The 7,863-nt window shown below is 35.3% G+C and overlaps 1 long non-coding RNA gene across 1 annotated transcript; it reads right to left on the bottom strand.

Annotated features, from left to right (window-relative positions):
• Positions 1–6,200: 6,200 nt before the first annotated feature.
• On the bottom strand, positions 6,201–7,819 carry LOC131435723 (uncharacterized). The gene is made up of 4 exons (XR_009230531.1): positions 7,668–7,819; positions 7,555–7,607; positions 6,736–7,494; positions 6,201–6,669 (listed from the first exon to the last, which is right to left on the bottom strand). It is a non-coding gene; the product is annotated as an uncharacterized LOC131435723 (long non-coding RNA).
• Positions 7,820–7,863: the final 44 nt, after the last annotated feature.

Here is a 7,863-nt window from a genome sequence, read left to right as displayed (position 1 = left end):
AACCTTACCGGCCGATTGTTGAGTCTTTCCACGCTTTGGGTTCGGGTCATCGCGTGCAGTCCACTCAGCTGACTGTCGATTGGACTCCGGAGTGAAGTGATGGAGCCATGTTTCGTCCATTGTTATATATCGACGAAAAAAATCGGTTTTATTTCGATATAACAGCTCCAAGCACTGCTCAGAATCATCAATTCGTTGTTGTTTTTGATCGATTGTGAGCTCACGCGGTACCCATTTTGCACAAAGCTTTCTCATATCCAAATATTCGTGAATAATATGTCCAACACGTTCCTTTGATATCTTTAGGGTGTCAGCAATCTCGATCAACTTCACTTTACGGTCATTGAAAATCATTTTGTGGATTTTTTTCACGTTTTCATCGGTAACAGCCTCTTTTGGACGTCCACTGCGTTCATCGTCTTCGGTGCTCATATGACCAGTACGAAATTTTGCAAACCACTTACGAATTGTTGCTTCGCCCGGTGCAGAGTCTGAATAACACTGATCAAGCCATTTTTTGGTATCGGCGGCACTTTTTTTCATCAAAAAGTAGTGTTTCATCAACACACGAAATCCCTTTTTTTCCATTTTTTTCACAATAACAAAAGTAGCTTCACTCAAAATGCAATATCTCACAAACTAATAATCAGACAGCTGTCAAATTTATACACGTATCTTTTGAAGGTTGGTACTAACTGAAAATGGTATGGATTTAATTCTAGTGGCGCCCTCTCATAGAAACGATACGAACTTTTCAGCCGATCTGTTATGTTCAAAGAGCGTGTGTGGTATATTGTCCATGTAAACTTTTCAATGTGTGTAAAGCGGACCTTACACGATCATTAAAAGTGCCATTACTAAAACATGATGTCATTTTAATGAACGTGTAAGGTGCAGTAATGACGAGCTCTCCATGCAAATTTGGAATATCATTACTTAGTGATCATCAAAAATGACTTAAGAAGGTAAGGGTCGCTCAAGAAATCTAGCTGCTATTTCAAAAGATATTTCTATTAGAGCAGATTCAGCAGCTAGAAGTTCTATATGGAAGATCTATAATATAGCAGAAAGTGGAACAAACGTATCCCCAGCAAGCCGTTCTAGTTTTATTTATTCGAACAGTTCTACTGTCAAATTTAAAACTAATAAACGCTGTCGTTTTTTTTCTCTATATTTGAAACACAGATAAAACGCTGCTGGGGCTGGCAGATTATTTATTTATAAATTATAGATTCAAATTTTAATACTGTCATAAATTATGCATCTAGAACTAAACCACTCCTGAACATGCCCTTATGTAACAACTACACTGAAAATAATTTTCACGCCAGCATTACGCGCAAAGCATATAAACCAAATACAAATTATTTGTTTAAACTATCAGTATAACACATGACATTCATGAAAATATACTCTAAACTCATAAAATAAGTGTAAAAAATGTTGATATTTAGTGGAGATCATGCTCCATATATCTGAAATGCACTTCAAAACTATAAGATATATCGTTATCTCTAGATTCTATATGAACTCCAAACGAATGTCACATTGTTTTCCACATAGATTTCAAATTGAACACAGTTGAATAAATGAAGTGTTTTACACATACATTTTTCACTCATTTCCACTAGATAATGAAGTGTTTAACACATGTAGTTCGATTCAATAGCAAAACACATCGAAGCTAAGTCAAAAATAATCTAATCTAACATCTTAGTGAATTTGCACATCTTAAAACCAATCGCTTTGGTTATGTATTGAAATGAAAAAGAATATTAAATTAAACTGCTGTTTACATATGAATCGATCGAGCAAATTTTTATCAGTGTAGTTTCAGATGCGCTTCGAGCGGCCAAGCATGAGCATTTGCATTCGAGCTTGCATACAAATACAAATAAGAATATTTCTGACAATTTTTTAGAGCTTTCATTCCAAAAAATAAATTCAAATGAATTGTAAACTAAAACCCTTTCTTAATCCACCTAGTGGTGTAATGATGCCTCTCTCATATTACTTATAGGATCAAGAATATCACTAGAAGATTCTGTGAAGAAATTCTTTTTTTTCGATCTTGAATAAAACAAGAAACTTTCTTTGGGTATAAGCTAACATAACCTTGTCAATTGGTAAACAGTTATGTCAAGATAATTAGATTTTTTCTTTTTCTTACATCGTCGCACTAAATGATTAAACACACTTCACCCTTTAGTTCTTGAACCGGAAGTCGGATTCGGATGAAATCAAACAGCAACCTATGAGACTATAGGAACTTTTATGTGAGCCTGTTTGTGGAAATCAATCAAATCATCTACGAGAAAATTGGGTGAGTCTCGTTTTTAACTTTTAAACCACTGAAAAATATAAATTTATATGTGGCAACTATGCACGCTATACTAAATTGAACAAAGCACGCTGCGTACGGAGCAAAGCCGCACGTACCGTCGCGTACTAGTTTTGCTTTGTCATTTTGAATGTCGATTTGAATGTTTTGACACTCATCACCCTATAATTTCGGAAGCGGAAGTCGGATCTTGATGAAATTGCACAGCATATTTAAATACAATGAGAGCTGAATCATGATTCGTGAAAATCGGCTTCATAGTTGCTGAGAAATCGAAGTGAGTTCTATTTTTGTAGATTCTATTTCACTTTTATCGGTGCTTTCGGAAGCGGAAACCGGGAACTAGTACTTCTTAAGTAGTTTAATATATTCACTAACTAACAAGATCTGCCAATTAAATGAATTTAGCAGTAAGTTTTATAAAAATGTGCATCTCGTTTCTCTTGTGAAAATATACTCATGAAATTGAAAATTTTCCCTAATCGCACTGTAATACCGAAACCTGAAGTCAGATCTGGATCAACTTTTCGGAGACTTTTAAAAAAAATTAAGACCTTTTATTTGCTTCTTATTTTGTGAAAACCGGGTCAGAAATATCCGAGAAAATCGATTGCGCATTTTTTAATAAGTTTGCACATATTTCCCCGTAATTCCGAAACCGGAAGTCGGATCCAAATTAAATTCAAGAAAATTGTATGAGGCCATAAGACCTTCAATTTTAATCTACAACGCAACGCACAAGAATTACGACGAATTGATATACCATAATGCCATAATGAAGCAGGCGCTACGAAAACATCCTTAGGAAGAAAAATCGGAGGATATATAAACAAAAAATGGATTTCTACACAAAAAACATGTTGGTCCAAACATGGAAAGTGTTAAATAATATATCTGATTGAATTTCCTGGTAAGTCATAGATAAAACATTTACAAACACACATACTCATAAACATACGTTTTTCGATCTCATCGAAAGGTATATCACACCATAGAGGTCTCCTGGGCGTTGAGCAAAACACGTTTTTCCAGTAATTTTATATTCTTTCTATAGAAAGAGGCAAAAAACGGTTTACCAATCAATACCTCAATGCAAAGCTCTCAATGTAGTAACAGTTCGAATCGATTCGCAACACTTTGCCAGAGTACCGGTAGCTAAGCAACGATTTCCTCCTCTCCCATTGGGAAACGGCATCGCGTTCCCACCACAATACACAATACGACATAATCGAGTGTATGATCTCTGTTATTATTTATCCTCACCATCGATCTGCCACACGTTCCGTGGTTACTTTCACCGTTTCCAGTATTATCTCTTTTTTTTGTTTTGTTTTGCCCCGATCCTGCAGTTCAAGTCGAGTCGAGTCGAGATTGTTGTGCACAACTAATTGTTCTCACCTTTTTCCATCCTTTTTACGGTGGGTATCAGAACGTGAAAGCATCCATTGTCTGTGGGTTCCCGGCAGGAAGGTTGGCAGTAGCAGACCGGTTTCAGTCGGTTAGTGGCAGCAAAGACATCATATTAACAAGATATATAGCTCTCACATTTTCCGAACAAATCATTGGCAACATCCTTTTTTGCGAGCATGTCGCCCTCAGGTGAGTCCGCATCGAATCTCATACATAGAAGTAGAGGAGAGAAATGTCAAATTCGTGCGCGCCAAAATAGCAGGGCTGTGCACCCATACAATTGACATGACATGTTGAATGAGACGCCGTGCGATGGCGTTGCTGAACTGAAGATTGAGATCGCTCCAAGCTGACAGGGTCTGGTGGCAGTGAGACGGGACCAGATTCCGAAGCAGAAGAGGAGCCAATAACAAAGAAATCTGAGGGCAGCTTCAGTTGCTTTTACAGCAATTACTTTGCCAGATTATAAGGTATCGGCATCTGTTTTTTGTTCAATTTGTTGGGACACAAGCATTATTTCATAGATTCAGGCAATAATTTTCGTTCGGTTCTCATTAGTTCATGATGAAGTAAATAGATCCGTACTGTTACCCTACGTGCATATTTGTTTGACAAGAATACTTCAAATATTCAAACTCCAATTTAACACCCAATGAAAGAGTATGCGGATTTAGCCATCAGGGATGGAGATGGGAATAGTTACATTTCATTGAACTGCAGCCTTGCATGGGGTGTTGATTTGATTAATGACGTCTTAAATCCCTTGGGAAGTCCTAAATCAAATGTGGTTCGGTAAATATTCATGGGTACAAGAAAAGTGCATTAGGAATATACCAAGACAGAGTTCAATGTGCATCGCTGAAGATCTTTCGAATAAGTTTACGGCCCATGGTAGGACTTCGTGTTGAAAGGTAAACTTTTGAAAATATAATTGAGTCATTGTCTTGTCTGAACTATAAATAAATGAATGTAACGGAGTTGTTAGAATAATAGTATCACACAAACACGTGCATCACTAAATATTGAAGCGCCATTATTATTAAGGGCTTTCCCAACGACGAATCACTCTTTTAAAATTCATGAATTCTTTCGCATTTATTCATACATTAGAGTAAGCGTTGAGTTTTCAAACATTTGAGTGAAAAAAATACTCCTAGCAGTTCAGTGCGTTTTCATTTTCGGAATATTCTTATCGAATTTAAGAATGCAAGAATACGTCGTTTTTCATTACCGTTTCTAGATCCGGCTTTTGAAATCATGAATCATCAATCATAGTTGTGTTCAATGCTAAGTGAGAGATCCTACATAAGGATATCAAAAACGTTCAATATTGACTCCAATGCGGTCAAATTGAACGGTTTTCAATCACTTTTTTGCCATTCCTAATTAAAAGAGAGAGATTTTAATTAGAGAATTGTGAAAAAATATTTATTCTTTATTTTGAGTAAAATATACTCAAATTTTAACAGCTTCGTCTCTTACTCAAAAATGAGTATATAGGTGATAACTCAAATTCAGAGTACGTGCACTATTTAATGAGTTTGAGTGGTGTGTGGTAACTCAATTTGAGTTATGATCAATGAGAGTGCATCAACCCCCTTAACCTGAATTTTTTGTCTGCTTTGATGTCAAATTCAGTCAAACTAAATTGTACAAAGTAGTTTGATTTATTACTGTAAGAAGCCACATTGTTACAAGAGTCAAAGTTAAGGAAACTCTTTAATTCAATTTAAAAATAAACAAATCCCCGAAAATATTTGTTTCTAGTGCTCCACAACGTCTCTATCTGAACATAAACAAATATTTAGAAGCATATATTAAAAGTAGATAGTTTTTGGTTTCACTTATCTTTTCTCGCAATTACCTTCGCCAAAATCATACACATATTCCTGCTCCACGAGAAACAACGATGTGGTGCCATTCCAAACCGGCTGGTGACATTAGATGACAAGTGTCTTACAGGGTCCGGCACTCGAAGTGTAACCAATTAAAAAGACCATAAATTCAGTTTGGAAAGGACAAAATGTGTAAAAATAATACAAAATTCAGAATCAATTCACTTTTGCTCGATATGACCACCTTTTGCCTTGACTACCCGAGCAAAATAAAGTAGCAAAATAATAACATGTTTTGCTACTTTGTTTCAGTAACACAGTTTGTTATAATTGAGGATCCGTTAGTTGCTTAAATAACATAACTGATAACAAAAAACTCATGGAACTTATCAAAAAAATAACTAAAGTTAATACATCTGTAACAAAATAGGAACAATTTCAGATTTGCGTGTGATAACAAATTTTGCTAGAAACTTGTTATTTTATGCTATGATCAGTAACAGAAATATAACTTATTTTGTTTTTGGTTTAATATGTCAAATTTTGTTTCAAGTCAAACAATATAAATTTGTATTTCAATCCATTTATTAAAGTAATATTTCAACGCATATTATTTGTTATAATTCAACTTCAAAAATGTCCCATTTTGGCATAATATGCAATTACTCTTGCCATATGTCTTTCTGATTGTCTCGCAGATTCTTGTGCAGCAGTCGTTGGATCCATTCCAGTCAGTATTTTCCTTTCATAAAGGCGTTCTAAAACAGGTAAAAACATAAATGATTTTCTCATGTACACTTCAAAAATTTTGCCTTTAACATAGTTGACCTTTTCTTTCTCAAGTGGTTCTTTCCCAGAACTATCGTTTGCCAAGGGCATATTAACTGATGAATTAGCATTGCTGACATCAATCGATCGACCTGAAGAATTATTAGATGCTCTACCAGTTACAGTTCTGCCGTGAAATCCCTGTGGCCAGAGTTCTTTCATTACAAGTTTAATGAAAATGAAATCTATCACTATTTGTTAAACGTTTTGTTAAACTTAGAATTTTTTTACTAAGTATCTTACAATTGACGCAACCTGAAATCGATTAAGTGATTAATCAGAAAATTAACCAATGATACTATAAAAAATGGGTTTAATAACCTTTTGAAGAGTAATCGCCAACGTTAGCCATATCGTCAGTTGAGGAATCTGTAAAGCTGTTGGTTGCTGGAGATACCCTATTACTTAAGGGGGTCAATATAGACTGCATACGATTTTTTTTTCTTTGTGGTATCTCTAATGATTGTTCGAATTGTTTTAGATATAGGTAATTTAGAACGAGAAACGAAATATTCACCGTTGACATCATCCAATGACGTAAAGTCTGTATCCGAAGATTCCATTTATTTTGATTCTATTCTTGTGACAACTTTCGCATTATTAGTGACAGAAGAGTTGTTAATCTGCAAATATTCTACACGAAACTTAAAAAACTATAACTATTTTTCACTTAAGTAAATTTACCGGTGGATGTTTTCCAACTACTACTTGTCTTCGTTTCTCCCAATAGATCTATAGATTTGCAATGCATGGTGTGCATGAACAAATTTGTCTTTTCTTTTGTAGCCGTACTCTGCAAGACATCGGTATGCCAGGTATATTACAATTTTGCGTTCTCCGTTCTTCCATTTCGCATTCTTTATTAGATTCTGAATGGTTATCGAGATATAGTTTGTCCAACTTCGACCTCTTTTTTGGTGAACATACACTTTCCTTTGAGCTATTTAAATCAGGTTGTTGCAAGCGAGCTCCACTTGATCGGGAGCCGGTAGCTGGTATAGGATGTTGACTTTCTGTTTGTTTTTGTTTTGGAGACCGTTTACTACAATCAGATTCTATGGCCGTTTTTCTTGGAAATTTCTGTACAAATGAACAATACTTAGTATAACGAAGACGTACAACAATAATTTTGTTACAAACCTGAGGGGAATCGCACTTTCCGGTGCATCTGAAACATTGTGCTGATGAACATTCTGCGAAAAAGTGAGGTTATATATAGTTGATAGTTTTTCGAAATAATTAAATAATTTTACCTCTTGCTCAGATCGAATTATTTCAGCGACAAATGCAATGTTGTCACGGTTCGATTCCAAACGCAGGTTTGTATTTTGCTTCACAACTCTGGTCTTTTTCTTCTTCATGCTGCACAAGTTGATAAACTGACCACGATAGGAAAACGTGACCGTTGTTTTTCCGACAATTTTAATTATGCACGTTAAATTAAATATA

This window comes from Malaya genurostris, chromosome 1, assembly GCF_030247185.1.
Source record: "Malaya genurostris strain Urasoe2022 chromosome 1, Malgen_1.1, whole genome shotgun sequence".
Taxonomy (NCBI): domain Eukaryota; kingdom Metazoa; phylum Arthropoda; class Insecta; order Diptera; family Culicidae; genus Malaya; species Malaya genurostris.
Note: the sequence above shows the minus strand (reverse complement) of the source record. Positions and strands in the feature narration are given on the sequence as shown.